General features: G+C 40.9%; 1 protein-coding gene across 10 annotated transcripts in view; it reads left to right on the top strand.

Annotated features, from left to right (window-relative positions):
* The window catches only part of rbm47 (RNA binding motif protein 47), a 37942-nt gene that overhangs the window by 2568 nt on the left and 14666 nt on the right, over positions 1-20708 (top strand). The window contains exon 1 of one of the 10 annotated variants that reach the window (XM_063476266.1): positions 20407-20509. The exons of the other annotated variants lie outside the window; for them this stretch is intronic. The gene's annotated coding sequence lies outside the window, so the exon portion shown is untranslated. Of the gene's footprint in view, positions 1-20406; positions 20510-20708 lie in introns of those variants that run through there. 10 annotated transcript variants of the gene reach the window in all.

Here is a 20708-nt window from a genome sequence, read left to right as displayed (position 1 = left end):
ACGTGTTTCTCCACATAAGGAAATGCAGTAAGTGATGCCTCAAATCTTATTTATGCTTAAGCTCATTCAAGCAAGCATTCAAAGTACAATAATATACTATGTGTGACTTTTAAATGTCAGTTGAAAGGAAATCAGAGTGTAAAAATGACAAAATGACTGAGAAGTCATTTTGACTGAGAAGTCATTTTGTCAGTAAGTCACAAGTCAGTTTACAGTAATTTAAGTTGTACTTGCATTGAAGTTAACTTTAGTTTCTGTTTCCTGGTAACCAGCTTGGCACGCAGTATGGGGCCGGTTGACCAAGTTATTCCTTCATCATTTTTTTGGGGTGGAAAATTTAAGTTAGATTATTAAAGTGCTTTTAGACTAGAAGTCACATTTTTAACCATACATCCATACTGTACTTTATTCTATACACTCATCTACTTATACACTTGTCTACATCTACTTCACGTCCATGTGGGGTAGATAAGCTGGGGTTCAAACCTGGAACGGTGCTAACCACTGCACCATAGTCCCACACGAAGCTTACAGCCAAAGTACTAACCAGGCTAGACTCTGCTCACTCTCTGAGATCCAATGAGAGCGTCTGGTTTTTGTTATTTTCAGTATTATTTTTCTCTATAATATTGGAGGTCATTGTCAGGGATTAGATCAGATTAGCTTCTACAATACAAACACACCACTGTCACTCACAGCCTTGTAGACATCCAGTCTCGGTAAACATTTGCACAGACCTCGCGTTTACTATGTGAGCAAATTTGACCAAACTGACAAAACTAAAGGCAACTACCATGTACGTTTGTTTTATTTGTCAGAAGTTTATTTTATCTCGGTTAATTGAATTGTTCTTTTTCTTACTAGTTTACTCTTTAGCTTAGTTTCAGTTAACTTCAGTGACCTCAGTTCAGGTTTGGGTTCAGGTTAGAGCCAGTTTAAGGTTAGCATGAGGGTATGTCTTCAGGAAATAAGCATAAGTCAGTTTACTGGCTTGTGAAGTGATGGAAACAAGACTAAATGTTTGTGTACAGAAGGCCAGCTTCCTTGTGAATACTGTAAATACCTGGACCTCTAAGGTGTTTCAAAGGTGTGTGTGTGTTGAAGTGCTGGTCAGACCTGATGAAGTGGTGACACGTGGCTTCTTTAGACATTCTGATGTAAAAACCGAAGCCAAAAATAGAAACCAGTTGAATGGTTAGCATATGGAAGGGGTTATTCAATCGGGGCTTTGCGTTTGTCTGTGTCGCCGTCTCGGACAGTAGCTGTGGCTTCATTACTGATTGTGTAACCAAGTTCAATAGGTGAACCATTTTTCCGAGTGGCGCTTATCTCTCAACTCGCTGTATCACATTCCACAAGTGGAAAGCACAGAAGCAGACGTCATCTAAGACATACATTTATATCTCGATGTTTGTCCTAGTTTGAATTTATTGCTGCTGTGTTTTGGCCCTCTCTAGTTTCAGGAAGAAAAGACAGATTTCTTAAACCAGAAGGCAACAGGAAGAGATCTTTCATTTAACATATCAGTTTTTTTTTAAGCAAGAAGCCGATTGGACTTTATTATTCAGCAAACCTCAAGCATAAGGAAGAGAAACAGCATAAACTGCACACTCACACAGACACAAGCGTGCACCATGATCATGTCACATGTCTATCACATGATCATCTTATGCTCATGATGGGGAAGCACAGATTCAGTGTGGTGTGTACGCGACAAAGCCATAAGCCTAATCCACCAGTACATAGGCAGAGATCTAGAGCTGCAGAGTAACGAGTGCAGCGGAGAGAGAGAGGCAGAAGGAAACCTGTTAGCGCTATTGTGTTGTTTATGAAACACCTGTAACAAGATCTGATCAGCCTTGCTCTCCTCTCTCTCCCTTTCTTTCTTTCTGTTTGTCGCAAATACACACATACCGGGAAAGCACAATGGCCACATTCTTCCCCTTTATCAACCCCCCCCCCCCCACCTCCCTCTTCAGCTCCCCTCTGATCGGGCCAAACACCGAACAGCAGTGAGCTGAAGGGAAGTTGAACCGAGTTTAAAAAAATAAAAAAATAGGGTAACAAGTACAGGTGGAAAAAAAGGGAGAGGAACATATGATTTATAATGTGCTTGTCTCTTCCTCTTGTAACAAAGATGGAAAATAAGGGTTGAGAATGAGAAACGTGACGGAAAAGAAATGTTAGAAAATTGTCGGCGAGGATGACAAATAAATTTGGAGGAACAGTATTCATCAGGAGTTTTAAAGGGCCAGTTCCTCAATTCATGAAATCAGATTTTCGGAAAGTCTATCAAACAGAACAAAAGTAATGGTGTTTTTAAAAACCATTGAAAAAAACATTTGTTGAAAGAATTAAATTCAAATTCAAATTCAAATTTTATTTGTCACATACACAGTCATACACAGTACGATATGCAGTGAAATGCTTATACAACTGCTCGTGACCTAAAGAAAAAAAGAAAAGGCTATGAATAAGATAGGAAATAAATATGAAAATTAAAAAGGGTAAATTTAACTAGGAAGGAATAAAATAAAATATATATATGAGTTTGTTGAAAATAAAATAACTGTACCACACAAATTAGAATGAAGGGCAAATTTAACTGGGAAAGAATAAGATAAAATATATATGAATTAAAGTTTAAAATAAAATAACTGTACAGCAAAATACACAATACACAGTATAGAAATATATAAGAATGTATGAAGAAATATAATATATATACAATAACAGCAGCTGTACAAGTATTAAATGGAAATGAAGAAATATATGAAGAAATATAATTAGTTTTATGATACACGCCTCAAGCGCTTTGGTTAGGGTTTGTTTCACTTTAGAGCAGCGATGTGAAATATAAAGCCCGAGGGCCAGAATCGGCCTGGCGAGGACTCCAATCTGGCCCACTGGATGGTTTTGGAAAAATGTGAAGGAGGGCTTAAATTATGGGCTTGCATCTGTATTTTCACAAGTTTTACAGTATTTGCTACTAAAAAAAGCCCTCCCCCGTGGCCATTCATAGTACGCCAAAGTAATTATGTAAAAGATGGTTTCTGTTTTCATTATCTACAATAGAAATTCCTGTTTTGTGTTGTTTTGCAATGATTCCACAGTAAGAAACAAGAAAGAAAAAGAAAGATTTTTTGTGAATTAAAATAAACGTCCTGTTTCATAATTACAGGATGGTCTGGGCGATGAGCTACCAGATCTTTTTCTGTTTTTTACAATTTAAGCTGAATGAATCAGGCTGACAGATGTCTTTGATTTACTACAGGCACATTTCTTTATTGTGTAGAAAAAGTGAGATGAGCTGTTGAAACTGCAACTTGAAACTTTTTCTTATATTATATGTCTGAGGGATTTAATGTTAAACTTCTTTACACTGACAGAAAGAGAGAGCTTCACTCGTTTGGCCCACTTAAACTTTATGTGGCCCTTTATGTAAAATGACTTTAACATCCCTGCTTTAGCAAACGGCTTGTTGAGATTTAATGAAATATAATTATTATTTTTGTTAACTACAAAGTCATTTATTTGGTAAAATTTCTAAAATTTATGTGAAATCTATAAGATATGGCAGCATGCTAGTGCAATGGTTAGGGCTCGCATCACAGCAATAAAATCGTGGATTTGAATCCACCGGGAGTCTTTCTGTGTGGAGTCTGCATGTCCTCCCTGCACCTTGCACCTGCATGGCTTCCTCCCACAGTCCAAACACATGCCTGTTGGGTTAATCACTGATTCTGAATTGGCTGTAGGGTGTGAAAGTGAGTGTGTATTTTTCCATAAAGCATTGAATCTCGTAAATGTAGTCTGAAGCTCAATCTTGAACTAATTAATTAATTTAAAAAAAAGAACTGCTTTGAAACACGACCCAGGTAAATGGTTGGATCCCTCCTCAAATCACTTCCCGTAACCGTAGCTGTGATTTGATATCACTGGGACTAAACCTCTGACCAGGTCAAGAAAACCACAGCTCCCTTATTGTCCTCCCTCTTCTGCTCTTAACTTTGATTTTTTTTTAACCTCTGGGCAGAGGTGTCTTCCACAGCGTACTCTTCTTACGGCTCTGAATCCGCGTTGACTAAGTAGGCACTGCTGAGTTTCAGTTAAGTGGATGTAGGATATTGTAAAAGCCCTATTTAGTGTCATTAGTTCTGTTTTCCCCCATCAAACTCCTTCAGCTATTGTTGCTCCTGTTACTCCTTCCTTAGCAAAAGGTTTAAACCCGCTCCTCCCTCAGAAGATGAGAAAAGTTCCCGACTAATTCTGTCTGCAGCAATGACATCAGCCCCTCATCCTCCACTGAGGGAGAGCGGTAACAACTCTGACTTCCCATCTCTCTGCTATGAGCCATTTATTATCTGCAAAATGTTCTGCTACAGGCTCTTCTCACTCTGAGATGCACAACACATTCATCTGTGCTCATCCCTCCAAATAAGGGGGATGAGGGGTTAAACCTTTCAGCCTCCCGTCCAAGCTAAAACAAGAGTGATAACAGCTGTTTAGTTCCTGCCTCTTAATCTGAGAGAACTGTAGCGTGTCATGCACAGATCCTTAGTAATGCTAAAGTAGTCTCATTTTTACCAGAAAGGACTTTAGAGTCGCTGTTTTGAAGTGTGTGAGCTTTTAGCTAGGGCCGTCGAATATTTTGATTGAGACGACTGGAGAAAGTAACACCTATGAGTCAAGCATTCATGTGGCTCTTAGGAGGCATCAGAGTAACCCCTCACTGACTCAATCTGGAACCCCCGACTCAAGTCGGCTCTGAAATGTAAACCAAGTAGGACCGCTAGCTTCAAAACTGAAGCATTAAATAGCTTTATGACCACAGATGATCACCTTCAAAACACAGCAAAAGCTGCACAGAGACACTTAGCTTAACTGTCAGGTTCACCAACTCTGTATTTGTGCAGTGGAAGGAGTAGAGAAGCTATATGACCCACAAGTGAACTTTGTAGATAACCACACCAGCTCTTACCAGTGTGGCGTTAGCCATAGCCATAATGAGACAGTGACAACAGTCACTGAAGCGTTACAACCCTGGGCAGTGACGTAAGAAAAACCTAATGCTCGAGAGCTCAGGACATTATTTTCATAACTAACGGCATCTGTACTGAGAGGACGATGGGTGCTAGCTGTAATCAGCAGCAGCAAAATCAATAATCCAACCATCCTGGATTCTGATTGGATAGACACCTCCTTCACACTTTACAGTTACACTTGGATCAACACCAGGTTTGCACTTTGTCAGTAAAATCACAAGGACCTCGCAGAGCTTGTCCTTATCCAGAGATTAGGACATCACCATACTGTCAGACAACAAACACGACACAGACACGTTGTTGTTGTTGTTTATCTATATTTTATCTTCGGTAACATGACGGCTGTTCTCGCACAGCCAGGATAAAAAGTAATGTCAGCAGATGTCCAGTTGCTTAACAAACTGTTCAGATGTTACAAACGTGGATAAGCCGACAAATGTACTCTTCAGTTATAGATTACACATCGAGGCATTGAGTGAAATGCTATGGTCAAAGGGTCTGTTTGTACAACTGAAACTCCACAGATAATCACTGGGTGATTTAAAGTGAATTTTTGCTGTTAAAGATAAACCATTATGTAAATCGGATATTTCATCCAAGCACTTCCTGTAACTTTAGCTTCATCCAAGGATGACTACGCCCATGACCAGGTCAAGAAAACCCCAGGTTTCTGTATTGTTCTCACTCTTCTTCTTTTACCTTGTTTCCTCTGATGGCTCTCTGACCTCCAGGCAGAGATCATCACCACAGTTCAGTCAGCTCAAGGCAACTGTTTCTTGAAAGAGTGGTGCGAGATACACAAATAAGCCTTCTGTGTGTGCTCGAATTTTGCTAAGTACACAGAGAAAGCTAAAAAAAATGTATTCTGCATGGACAGATATAACGCAAAGTCTGCCAGCCAACTTTACAAGCAACAAAGCAAGTCACTGCTAAACTACCTACTCTGCAAGGTGTCCTCTGACATTTACCATGAAGATCATACTCTTTCCAGCCTTGTTTATCAATAACTAAAGGATCGACAAATTCTCTAGATTGTCTCTCTTTTGGTAAAAGCGAGCAGCTCTTGTTGCATGCCACTACAAAAGTTATCCCTCAATTACTAAACCAATCAGAAATGTTCAGCTGTGAATCAAACCCTTCTGTAGATCTGAAATGTTCTCAAGCAGGAACTTTTGAGGATAAAATCATTTCCTTGAAACATATTTATGAAAGCTTGGAGAACTATTGCCATGTAATGATTACGCATTCAGTTATTTCTGAGTGGTTTTGTACTGGTGAAACCTGCTGTGCTGCAAAGACAGCACAAACAACCAGTTTGTGGTGATTATTTTACTTAAGAAATTCAGCACCAACATGTCTGTCCAGAACAGTTAACAGACTAATCCTGTTTGCGGAAGTAGATTTTGAGGAAAATGCTGTGCTGTGTGTGAAAAAACCACATTATCAGGAGTTGAAACCTCTGAAGTCTAGTAGCAGAATTATACATATGTGTTAAATCTGCTCTGTAGATATGTAGCAGAATATGCAAGTTGTGTCTTCATTAAATTAAAAAAATGATTTCTCCAAAATCCAGTTAGATAGGTCACCTGTTCACTGGTTGCTGACAGTTTATTTACTCTCAACTCAACTAAAGCATTGGTACACTTTTTATAATTGAAAGATATCTGCATTGATTTTATTGCCACTTTAATTAACCATACATTTTTTGCCTAAATCAACATGCAAGTAGGACTTCAAGTATAAATTGTAGTGTCAGACTGTCCAAACTCTTAATTCCACTATCTACCCCAGCCACCACCACTTAGCTTCTTACACTGTGTACTCTTTTGTTCACCTCCTAGATATAGTTAATAATATGTAGTGCTTCCACTGAACAGCACTGAAGATTAGCGTTCAAAGGGATCATTTATATTTCATTCTTTGACCACATGAACGCTGTCAACCACGATAAGGAGACAGTTATTTCAAAACTCGGATTATCTGTCTGTGTAGACTGATTTCACAACATTTAAATGTGAAAAAGTCTTTTTTCCCCCTCTTTGTAATTAGACTGTGCCTTTGAGATGAGATATTGTGCAACTGCCTTCCTTCTGCGAACGTGGCGGAACTGTCGAGTGTGTAAACAGGTGACTTCCACTCACTGCGAAGGCTGGATCAACACTCCTCTTCCCCCCTTTTCCCCTCTCTCCCCCTGCCTTTGTGCTGTTCAACCTTTAACCCACGAGTAACCCCTCCACCCCCCCAGTGCGGTGACACCGCTGAACCCTCCATCCTCTCCTCCTATCCTGCTCGCCTCCCTCCCTTCCCTCTTCTGTCCCCCAAACCTGCTCGTACACTAATGCTGTTATCCTGCTTCATTTCACTGCTTGTTTCCTAAATCCGCCTCTTGCGCCCTTTCGGGTTAAACGAGTGAGGTCGGAGACATGTTATAAGACAGGTTCACAAATGTATGTATGATGCTTTGTTTGCTGTTTTTGTCCATATTAGCAGTGGCATAACCGGTTTCTAATGTAAGGGACGTGAGACAAATCCTACGTTTGTCCTAACAGACAGTTAAACTTCAGTTGCTTTCGTAGAGGAGCTGCAGAGATTACAAAACAAAAGTAAAGTGCATAAGCTCATACTGGAATCATTATGAAACAGACTTGGGGAAAAAAATGCCAAGGTATCCTTTTAGCTTGTTCACACACACACACACACACACACACACACACACACACACACACACACACACACACACACACACACACACACACACACACACACACACACACACACACACACCAAGTTTCTTGTTGCATGTACTCAAACAGACTCTTCTCTGCATACCTGTTGCTACACACAATGGGCTAGTTGTCTGGACAGCAGGCCAAGAGGCAAGGTGTGTGTGTGTGTGCAGAGGGTGGTTTGATACTGGCAGGGAGGGCGAGTAAATGTGGATGGTGTTGAGGGGTGTGTTTTGTGTGTAAGTGAGTCTGTTGCAGGGAAAGAAGCTACACACGGCTCTGCGCTGGATCTCCTGATAAGGCCAAACGCAGACACACAGGGCTGAATTTCCATCACTTAAGAGGGCGTTAAAGTCATTTACATATATGTTAAGAACAGCTAACTTAACCACTACTTTCTGAACAGTAAACTGTTCTTCAAATCTAACTTAGCCGGAACCCTAAACCACGACCACAAACACGTGCACACGCAGACTCACACTGTGCCAGAATGGAATGTTCCGTAGGTTGAATCTGAACTGATGCACAAAACTGACACAAAGTATCCACACACACACACACACACACACACACACACACACACACACACACACACACACACACACACACACACACACACACTCTTTATATGCAGACAGTCGGGCTCTTTCTCTCTCTGATCTTCCCTCTCTCTTATGTTCCCACACCCCCCCTTCTTCCCTCCCCTTTGTTGTGTTAGAGGTTTCAGTACGGGAGCAGGTGAACAGGTGGAATTCACACTGCTTTAGTTTCTCAGGATGATGTCTTTGTATTTTTCACGTCATTAAGCCTCTGTTTCGGGGCGGTGTGCATGACACTGTTTAGCAGAACAGCTATTGTGCGTTAGCTGTCGAGAACAGCGATGAATTCCATCCGCTTTTCATTCTGTTCTTATCTGCCTACCTTCCCTTCTCACTTTACCATGTGTGTGTGTGTGTGTGTGTGTGTGTTTTCATTTTTTTAGGTGTGCTAGCTAGAGATTGTTCAGTCTTTCCAGGAAAATAAGGGATGATGTCAAAAGACAAAAGATACATTACTTGTATGCTAAAGCATGACATACAGTACATTTATGGATGTGGACTGATTATAGGTGATGCTCCATTCATAAAGACATGTGATGCTTACTACTGCTGGTATTTGATAAGACAACCAATCAGAGGCTCTGACTGTTAACCACGCGTTTGTACTACAGTGAACATATCAAAATTACTGCCCTGTTAATGCAAATATTCACACAGTTAACTGGTGACTGCTGACGATTACCGGGGCAAACATTTTGACGCTGAACTGCTGTTTGAGCAGCCATTAAAAACGCTGCGTCATGTTTGGAAAACGGTTCCAGAATAAAAGGTGTGCTGACATCCTTGACATTGAATGTCTGTGTGCTCAGTGTCCTTCACGAACACTGGCCGGTTGTCCTTACTGGACTTCTTTTTCTTTTTTTCTTTTTAGGAAAGTGCATCTAGTTTCGCAAGATTTCTTTTTTTTTTATCAGTTAGAATTATTTGCAGTAAGTGCTGTGTGTCCTTTATTGCGGTTTAATTTAAAAGTCTTGAGCCTCCTCTCATTTCTTTACACTACAAAATGGGTACAGTATGTAAGGCAAAACCAGACAAAAAGAAGACATTCAGTATGACAATTCTTCTTCTTCAGTCTTCAACACAGACTGAAATCTTGTAGGGAAGCTTTCTTGTCATTTCTTTAGGAACAGTTCTCCAGGCTTCTTGAAGGACATTCAAAGCTCTCTTTGTTCTTGCTGTCAGGATGATCCCGCACAGTAGATGTGCAGGGCCAGACACATCACTCGTGTCCTCTGTCAGGATTGGATTTTTTTTCCTTCTTCATAAGGACATGACTTTTAGATACTGTTCATCTGCTGCGGATAGCTTTTAGGCCTGCCACTTCTTCTTTCGTCTTCCCTTTGTCCAGTTTCCTCAAATTTTTAAGGACACGCTCTGCAGCATGCTGAGATATGCCAAGTTTCCAGCTAACAGCTTTGAGAATCATCTTGTTAGTGCAAATATACTATTTTGTGTCTGTCAGGCTGTGATATATGTGGCATAGTTCATAGATTCAACAAAAGAAATTGGAACAAATTATGTGGTTTTGTAACAATGCTGCTACGTAAAGCTACGTAGTCTGTAGACGCAACACTGGTTCATCCCTTGAGTCAGGTGCCTTATTTATTTATGAATGAGTAATGTGTCAGGGCTGAGTGGGTCAACAAACAGAGAAAACGCTTTTCTTTCCAAGCTCCTTAGACTACGATGACCTGGATGACTGAGAACCTTCACAGACATAACAGAGAAAACATTCCTCTGAAGATGGTCAGGTACTGGGGACAGGGACAGGACTGGAAATGAGTGGGAAAAGCAGCCAATGTCCAAAGAAAATCCCTGAAAGATCTTAAGACCTTGCTCCATACTGCTTTGAAATGTTACAAGAAAGTCTGGCTCCTTAGAGGCAAAATATAAAGAAATGAGGGGTGTCTTAAAACTTTTGCACAGTACTGCATGAATTTTAGGTGAAGTGGTGATTTAACAAGTGCAGATTTAATCCTGTACAACTGGCACATCTCCTCTGGTCTGTTCTCTTATTTCATGCCCTTGCTGCTCATGATCCGTCACATGATTGTTAGTTTTGTTTCTCATGTTGGTGGAGGACACTCATCCACGTTGACGTTACAGCGGTTGCTGGTTGTTGGCCAGATAATAGGTGGCTACAGTGCGGTTAACAGTCATAAGGATGACTATTTCTTTATTTCTGTGGTGTCCGCATGTTTTTGAGCTCCTTCAGGTCTTTTACTCATAGTTCTTTATCCTTCTTTCATTGTTTCCTTGACCTTGGCAGTGATTGTAGCAGCTAAGCACACAAACACATACACACACACACACACTGCTGCTGCTCTTTCACTGGTTAGCGATAAGCCACATGACCAACGTGTCAGCTGACAAATTCTAGGCAAAAGGGAAAACTTCTTTCATCACAATGGAAGAAAAAAAAAAAGATCAGGACTTTAACGTCCTGTGTGCGCGCGGTTGTGTGGTAGGAGGGCAAAAAGGCTTTCTTTTTGTGCTGAGTCATTTTTGTTCACGATAAGTGGGACATACAGATTGGCTGACAACAGTTACAGGATGCGAGGTGACCCTTTGAATGAGGAAGTGTTAGACTGAGTAGAACCAGACTTTTCCTGTTTGGCTTCAGTGCAGTCTTATTATCTGAGCATTTTTAAGCCGAACAGCATTTTTCCCCCCTCTTTACGCTGGACAGGTTTAATCTTTCTCTCTCCATGCACGCTACAAGCTTTGTGTAATCACATATATGCAAGTGTTTGACACCCTGTGCTGTTTGCTCCCTCTGTTGGGGTGATGATGACGAGAATGCTGAAGTGAAACCGTTCTCATCCAGTTTTGATTCGATACATTTCACAAGGACACTTGTGTGCTACAAAAGGCATGGGTGACAAAATACTTAGTAATACAAAATACTTAATGGTGTGATACTGACCCTAAAATAGATCATGTTGCAAAACTGTATGCGATAAAGGAGGAGGAGGAGGAGTGGAGATGCTGTTTTTGTTTTTTTGCATTTTTGTGTATATTTTTGTTTCTTTTTTAGTTTTAGATTTAGCATAGGTGAATTTCATGTGACAAGATCTTATCTACTGTATGTGAAGCAATACTGGACAAAAAAAAGGGCGTATAAGTTATTTAGTTTTATTGGTACTTTTTACTACTACTAAGCATTTTACATTTTACAGTTATTAGGTCAGAGCTGACTGCTACACGCTGACAGATAAACATGGATAACATCACACTGAAACCCCAGAGTCTCTCTTTATTTTTATTTTTTATTTTTAAAGCGGGTTGAGTTGCTGACTCTGACAGTGGGGTGATCTGCTGCCTGGTGGAAATCTTTTCATGAGAAACGGACACCTTGCGGTGCTGAGACACATGTCAGGACATTTCTGTAATGTTTATGCATTAACTGTAGTAAAGACACTGAAGTTTACATTCAACACAAAACCTAAACGCCACCCCGTCGCGATCTCCTTGCAAACCCGCTGATGATGTTTGACTTTATACGTGAATTTCAAACGCTCTAAAATGTAGCGCTGATCATATTTCTCAAATTGAATGCAGCAGATACTTTTAAATGATTTTGCAGAAGTTTTTATGATCTATTCATTAAACGGAATAATTGTTCTTAAAGGTTAGCAAAGGCAAATGGAAATGTGCACAGGCTGTATCATATCAGTATATGTTTGAGCATCTGGAGTGTTTGCACTGGTCTGAAGGTAATGTCAGTATCTAAACCTTAACATTTAAATATCTGGTGGTATGACTTAGTTTCATGTGCAAGTTATTGAAAGCTGGAGGTGCGGACAGAAGCAGCAAGAGCAGCGCGGGTGTCAGTGATGGATGTAGCACTGATTCAGTCAGATTCAGTCAGGGTTGCAAAGTGGTGTGTATATGTGCACTGACTGTATGAGATTTTCAGTTTGGATGTTTGCACAGATATCACCTGAGCCATCAGCTCATGAGGGCTGGCATTGTCCTGCCTGAACGAACGTCATGCTCAATTAACATTGACTTTATTTAAAAAAACGTTACAGAACGCACAGACGGGTTAACCCTGAGCTGAGAAAAGTCAGATGTACATTAAAAACGCTGCCAATAAAACTGTTTAAATTCTTGTTTTCTGTGTGTAACCACATTTACACAGTAAACTTCCAGCTCAGTGATATCAGCTGATGTTGGTCTTTTGGGGTGTTAATGTATGTCAGAGAATTTTTGGTATCTGCTGCTCTCACTTTGATTAGAAACAAGACGTCAGGCTTTTCTACAGACTTGAACATCACACTGTCCGTTGTAAAAGTCATTGTGTACAGCTTCCAGTGGTTCATGTCAGACCTGCAGGGCCGGTCCCATATCTCTTTCTCTCTGTTTGTGTCTCCTCTTCATTCGGCTGTGACTCTTTGCTTGTATTGCATTTCATTCGCGCTGTTTTGCACCTTTATTTGAGAGACCCTGTTCTTGTTGTTGGTTTAAACCGTATTAGCTTCCCACTTTAGCTTTTGGAGGAAGTGATTCTTTCTTAGGGACAATTGGCGCCAGCCCTGATTTTTCAAATTAATATATCTATTAACAACTATAGCTCCTCTTGTAGAGATAGTTGAAAAAATATACAACCTTAATTAGTGATCTCTAAACCTGCTTTTGTATTTTTGGTTTGTTCTTATTTTAATTTTTAAAAGATTATTTGTGTATTTGAGTTATTAGAGATAATATTATCATAGTATAAATATTACCTGGGTCATGAATCGTTGATGTGAGATCACGAAGGCACCTTAGAGATGCTTATTTAAAGTTTGAGAGGCAGTGCGCAAGCCATAAAGTCATCTTGGTGTTTGAGTCACGCGCTCTCCTACTTTAAAATAAATTTATGACTCTGTATGGCCATCACACCAACCTTTTTACACCCCACTGGAGAGAGAATAGATTTCCCCATTTTAAACTTTGAACTGGGTATCTGCATATAATGAGAGTGTGTACTGCCAAAAGAAGCAGTGACTGCCTGTCCTTCATTAACAGAGCCACTGGTTAATGTGTCACTTGTACAATGGCAATAACACACACACACACACACACACATGCACAAACCTCCCCCTGTAGTAACAGTATCCCATCTGATAAGATTATAGGGCACTGTTCTCTTTACGGTTTAAAGTTATGTAAATTGTCAGTTCTTATTCTCTCTCACCTTCCCCGTGTTTTTGGTAAATATGACTGGAATGTGACTTCTTTGCTTTGATTTCCATTTACTTTGTCTTTAATATGTTACCACCAAAGTGACTTTCAGTTCATATTTAATTCAACATGAACAAAAGAGTCAGGTGAAACTTAATCATGATACCCGCTGGGAGTGGCCAGAAAAATGTCATTGTGCACACACTGTGGCAAAACCAGAAATATCTAACAGACTTTTTGTAATACTGACTTGATTGAACCTGAGCTATAAATCAAGGATATATCACTTTGACAGAGGGTTTGTGTCTTTCAATACAACTGAAAATGCTTCCAGCCTTAAAGTAATCTCTTCTGATATACAGTATCGCACTAGGTTAATAATCAGTACAGACCTTTGACTGAAATATGCCTGAAGATATATAAAAAGGGAACACTGTTAAACCCCTTAGCTAAAAGTCTGCATGCCAGTCACAGCTTGATTGACTGAAGTAGCTGTCGGGTGCACAGAAACTGTATCTTTGTCCAACAAATTACAGACATAACTCTACTAGCTGGTGAAAAATATGGCAAACTTGCTTTGAGACTGGACTGGAGCTGTGTGACTGCTGCTAACTGCTCCCAATAGTGAGGACTGAATAAAATAAACAAAGTTAGCTTGTTTGAGTTGTCCAAGCTAACATGCTGAGCTTAGCTTAAATGATTTAGCTTAACTTCTGGTAGCTTAACCTGGCATAACTTAGCTTGTTGAGATATTTAATTACACAACAGTTAATTAGCAATGATAATTTAAAATAAAATAAAATAAACCTGTCAATCACTAAAGTATATGTTAGTGTGTGAAAGAAATTTAGCTCACAAAGCCACAGAAGGGCCTCTAGCCTCACGTTTTTATTTTTAATGAGAGGCGTTCCCTCCTTACTTTTTAGTTGTTTCTAGCTCTGCCAGTCTGTTACATTTATTAAAAACTGGTGTTTAAACATCATCTGATTTTGATATATTTGACATATTTATTTTCGTACCTGTGGTTTTGGAACGAGCTGATGTGATCAGCGAGACCTTTCGTTGGTTTTTTGTTGCCTAACAAGAAGAAAGAAGAGCTTTTATTGCGTGAATGCTAGAGTGTGTTTATCTGTTTCACGAAGGTTTGTAGGTAGAATAAACATTCGCCGATTGCTTTGTTTTGGGACTGTGAAAGTTTGTTGTCCTCTTAGACAAAAAGGCTGGCATTTGGAAAATTTTTCTGCAAATTCCAGTAATTACTTCCTCGATCATCATTCTACTCTGTGTCAGGTTTTTTTGGTTTTATTCATTTAATGTAATCAGGAGTGTATTGTTCTGAATCCCACGCAAGCTCATGACTTTTCTCTGATGTCAGTCACCACTGTTTGTCACACCCTTTGCCCTTTCATCCCTTGCATTCCCTTTTCTCTGACTCCTTATCTGCTTAGCAAGAGAGAGAGAGAGAGATTGAAGGAGGGAGAAAAAGGTGGGTGAGGGAGGGGGTTACCTGCCCTAAGTGGCCCCACCTCTCTCCTCTGGCCATTGAGAATGAGTAAACACTAAACCACCTTTGCTTACCTCGGCACTCAAACACACAGACTCAGGCACTCAAGGAGACTGGCTAAACTCCTGCAGCCTGTCAACACCAAAGGAGTGTGAATGGACGCAGGGAGAGAGTTTTAGATAGGTGTGAAAAGATACCCCATCAACACAGACTGCATCTCCTCGGCCTGATCGACAACATCTGAGTCTGGAAAACAGGTAACATCTTAAAAGTGACCCCGAAGGTTGTTTCTGTCTGTTTTAAAAATCTCATTTGCTTGAGTCTCCTTAAAGCCTGTTCGTTACAGACGGGTATCTTCATGAAAGATGACCTCAGTACTTTCTAGAAGCCTTTGCCTCAAAGACGTTCCTAACAGGACAGCTTCTGATGGAGACGTTTCTGGTTAAACAGCTGTTTGCGTTTCGATTTAAGTAGAAATCCGTCAAGTTTTGCTTGAACATTTTACCAGAGGTGCCTGTTTCACCACTTTATCACAGTCAAACTGATTGGTTTAAGTGACTTTGCTGTCTTTATTCCAATCAGAGGTTGGAGTGGAGATCAAGGTATCCCTACAGTGGAACCAGTGGAACCAGTGGAGTGGCATGGCACTCCACTGTGTGTGTGTGTGTTCAGGGTGGGGGATAAAAATGCTTCAGTGGCTACACAGAGAAGCTGGTATTATTACCCATAGACTTCCGGGTTCTTCATCATATAATGCGTGGACTTTTACCCCAGTGAGGTGAGGTGTTTGCTTTGTGTGTGTGTGTGTGTGTTTGTGTGTGTGTGTGTGCATAAGAGAGAGAGAGACATGCTGCTTCATTCATTCACTGAGGGTGTACTCGGTGCTAAAAATGCTACCAGAAATGACAATAACAGAAGTTTGATTGATGAATGGGTTCACTTTGTGATGGAAAAGCTAAAAAACAAGCTGTTGTTTCCGTCTTCTGTAAGCGTGCTGTTGTGGGAGTTTGACTCGCTCGGTGTGTTTGGGTGGGCCCAAGTGTACGTGAAGATTAGGTCATTTTTAAGCGTGTGAAGTAGGTGTGAATGGGAAAAACACTGGAAAAAAAACACAATCCCAAAATAAAGTCATGTTGCTCGGTGTCAAGCATGAGCAAATACCTGTGTTAAACCTCAAACACACACTCACACACACTCTGAAGGAGCCCGTGTCACGAGTGTGACACCGCCAGCATCAGTAGTAATTGCTTGCAACAATGTCTGCTATGGCCTTGAGCGGGCTAGCTGATTAGCCGGAGGAATGTGTTTGTCTGAGGAGGCAAAGCTCCTTTCTGCGAGTGCTAAAGCAGCTCTTCTGATTAGTAATGACTTTGTAGCTGTATGAAGGATCTGTATATTGTGATGCTTTATAACAAGACTTAGCTTTTCTTCGAGGATCTATGTTATGTTGGGTTAGATTCTCATGCTGGACTCAAATCGTGCTGTTTTGAGTGACATTTGAGACAAATGTGAAGGTCCTGGAGGTGGAGGGGGGCTCTCGGAGTAAATGAGCTGGAATCTTTCCTCCGTAGTGGAGTTACTCCGAGCTGGAGGTGGTCACTTACGCACTCCGTCTGACCTGAAATTCTTCAGGCCAGTTTCACTTTGAAGGGCTTTCTAGCACTGAGGGAGGCCTGAACATTTGGTCCCCCCCCCCCACCCTCTCTTTTTTCGTTAACCTCCCTCGCTCCTCTCCATCTGGTCTTTTCCTCCTCAGATCCCCACTCAGACTCTCTTCCCTTTTCTTCTAATCTTCCCCTTTTTCCTGCGTCTCCTTGCCTCCTCTCTTTCATTCCTTCCTCCCCCTCCCTGCTGCTCGTCTTTGAGCTTGGGTGAACCAGAGGAATGAGGGTGACAGGTACATGGATGGGAGGAAGGAAAAGCGAGGAGAAGGAGGCATAAGGGAGCGGACGCAGGGACAGAAGCAAAGCCTCTCAGGAGTTTAGCTAATGTAATATAAACATTTTAAGATAATGCAGATTTCTTTGTCTCAGCCTCAGGACTGTTTTTTTTTTTTTTTCCGTTTCTCTGTCATCCTGTTGGCGTCAGCATGTTGACAGCTGAGCTGCGTCAACATGAGAACATCATGTGTCTTAAGAGGTCAGCCGCAGTGCTCACTTCTCTTTTGTCAAGTTGATTGTTTCCCTGTGATGTGGCTCAGAGAATGCACCATACACCGGGAAGAGACACCACGATGCCTCCTTCGTATTTGGTGCCATTCTAATCAAAAGATACCATCCTGCTCGGCCTTTTCAAAGTTAAAAACAATATGTGTGCTGAAATCTGTGAGAGAGTTGAGTTGTGAGAGCCACCTGAAACTTGGAAGCAGTTTGAGGTGATGAAAATCACACCAGGAAACTTTTTTTTTTTTTTTTTTTTAAATGTAATTCTACAGCAGTTTCTGTGGCTGACTGGAAGAATGCTCTTCCAGGAAAACAGTGTGGCCTGAACAGTGTGGTGCACTCCTACAGGTCGTATCACTCCGCAGAAATGAACAGCGGGACCTCTGGTCTTGTGACACGCTACTCATTTACTTATATAGACGGCGCATGTAATAATCAGTCAGCCTTTCTAGCTGAGATACTGATTACCAGGGCTGTTTTATGGCTGATTTTTATTCCAGCTTATTCATTGTTTTGCCTATGTAGCAGATTCCTGTGTGTGTGTGTGTGCGTGTGTCTTTTAATCCTGGCCTTAATAGGGAGCCAGCTTATCATAAATATCCTACAAAGTCTAAGACAGCTCTATCAGTTCTTTCTCTCCACTGATTACTCATGATTGATTTAGTTCTCAGTAATTGCTTTACTTAAACACAATGTCAGTTTCAACCATGCAGTGTTACGTTTAAAAAGCAGTTTAGTCTGACATCAAAAACCAATCAGTGAATGCATGTATTTAACTGATCATACGTCCTCTCAGCAGATGAACATGAAAGTCCAGCAACGATCGTTCTTCGCACATAAGAATTTATTTTCACTTAATTTTCTCTTAGTCAAAGTCGCAATATCCAAATTTCAAAAGATTTGTTTTCCCAAATCAGCTGCAGCAAAACAAATGTGATGGATGATTCTGTCATTTGGCTTTTTGTGGGAATCGTTGACGATTATAAAATATGCAGGATTGCAGCTTTATTTCATAATTCCTTGTAAATCACTGTTTTCTGCGCTCCAAAACATGTCGTCTCACACGAATGACTGCGTGGTGTGAACAGTGCCTGAATAATGATTTAGTGAGCGTGTCCAATGATTGAGGAGACGGTCAGCGTTTTTCGACCGTCTCTCAGTTTTTCCCGTGGAGTTAAACGATAAACTGTTGACTTGACCTCCTAAACGATTAACTGTGCAGTCACCAGAACACCTGAAATCTCTGAGGCGTGCCTGAGCTCTGATTGGCTCCCACTAATGAGTCACAGTTAATGATTTAATTTAGACTGACCCCCCTCGGCTTAGAAGAAACCCCGGTTTTACTTTACACTCAGCCCCCCGCACCTTCTTCTTCTTCTTTTCTTTTATGTACATACGCACCTTTACATTCATACTTTGACCTGGGTATCTTTACAGACACTGTTTTGGTGTCATTTGTACTGAGCGAGCTCTTTCTGATGTGATTGTAAAGTAAATTCATAGACAGAAAAGCCTGTTTGTATCTCACTATCATTTAATCTTTAGTCTTTGTCCATCCATTATTCTTTGGCCTTTATACTTCACACCCTGTCTTCTTGCCTGTTTACTCAGTCGTTAAAGAGTGAGGTCGGTTTCACTAGCAACTAAAACTTAGTGTGCTTTTCACCAGACTGTAACTCTCGTGTCTCCCCAAACACTCTCTTTTCTTGCTCCTTTCAGAAGACACAGGGAAGGTTTTTTTTCTTTGTTTTGAACAGAATCTGAAAGCGTGTGACTTTTTTTCTCCCTCCTCTCTCTCATATCTTGATCTGCTCTTTTGACTGCCCAGGTAGGTGTGTGCTGTTTGCTTAGGTTAAGCTGTGCTAGGAACACGTTCACCGTTGTTATGTACAAAAAAACACACGTGAATGCCTGAATGCACACGCACACACTTATATACAGTCACAGTTTTGTGCTGATATGACATAAATCACTCCAGGGGTAGCTTCCAGTCAGAATTTTCAGATGTCCCTTCACTGCAGCACAAACATGAGGAAGTATTCAAACCCCAGCTTGAACGTTTCCTGAACATTTTTCCCTTTTCTGCAAATCTAAGCAGAAAACCCTCAAAACCCATTAAAACTCAATTTCCCATCATACTCCTCTCTGCATTACCTGCTTTCTCTTGTCAGGGAACAAAGACTTGTTGACTTGTTTTTTTTCTACAGCTGCTTTGGATCAGTGAAAACATATAGCTGTATTCCTAAATGCAGTAAAAGTACTATAAAGGTAAAAGTAGTGCAAAAGTACTCTGTTAGGTCTGCTTGGATATATGTAAGAATGTTTTTCTTTCTGTTAAACTAAAACCACTATCTTTCACAAAACGAAGTGCTAGAAAATAGGTTGCATATTCCCGGACAGCTGGGTGAGTGGCTTCTGGAAAACTCAATCGTGCAGAGGGAGCTCCACCTAAAAGCTCCTTGTGATTGCTTTGGTGATCACTTGCAGATTTTTCAAACAAGCCGGCGCCTTCCAAGTAAACACCAGCCAAGTACTCAGTGAGTGGTAGTGAAACCATCTCTGCACCTTTCACAGTCTTGCCACTGTCAGCGACTGTTTGCAGAGAAGTACTGCTAGTAACCAGAGCAATCACAAAGAGGCTTTGGAGCAGGACTGTGCACCTCTTTGTGACCACTTTCACCTGACGATTGGCAGCAACCACTTGCCAACCGGTTTGGCAATATATTTTTCCCTAGTGACCAATGGTTGCCAGGGGGTTGCAAACCGGTCTCTAGGTCTGGGTGACCAAGGCCTTGGTTGTAATGTCACTTAGTGGCATGCTTCTCTTGGCTGGTGAACACTGACAGTTTATTTGTTTGTCTTTAAGTAAGCAGATAAATAAAAATTACTGGTTTAATCATGTCATTTGTACATGGAAAGTCTGAAAAGGAGATTACAGCATTTAGATTAAGATCATGGAATAAACATTTTTCTACAGTGTCAGTATATAGGTGTGTGAAATATAAATACTGCTCTATGTATGAGTAACTTTTGATAACATGCTTGTGTGTGTATGAAATAACAGTAAAAGTAAAGCTGAGATTCATCCACATGTACACACACACAAACTCAAGTACCTGTTTTAGCTCCACCCTCATCAGCTCTCATGCTTGCAGCTTTGGGTCAGCGTGTGTGTGTGTGTGTGTGTTAGTGTAGAGGAGGCTGGACTCTGTGCTCAGTGCCCTGCTGTACCTGTCTCTCATGGAGGTGGACTAACACTCCCAGAGCAGGCGGCCAAGCAGCGGAGCGCTGTGAAGCAACAGGGGTAGATATCCTCCTCTCTGACCACTCTCTGCTTCTACTTCCTCTTCTCTTTTCCACCACCATCCCTCTGCTACGATCTTTCTCAAGATTTCTACTCTGTTTTACTCTCACTTCCCCGTATCTCTAGCTCCCTTTGATTGGATAGGCGCTCGCTGTACTTGAATGACAACTTTTTGTGACTTGAGACTGTGCGTAGATTA

This window comes from Pelmatolapia mariae, linkage group LG6 (genome assembly GCF_036321145.2).
Source record: "Pelmatolapia mariae isolate MD_Pm_ZW linkage group LG6, Pm_UMD_F_2, whole genome shotgun sequence".
Taxonomy (NCBI): Eukaryota; Metazoa; Chordata; class Actinopteri; order Cichliformes; family Cichlidae; genus Pelmatolapia; species Pelmatolapia mariae.
Note: the sequence above shows the minus strand (reverse complement) of the source record. Positions and strands in the feature narration are given on the sequence as shown.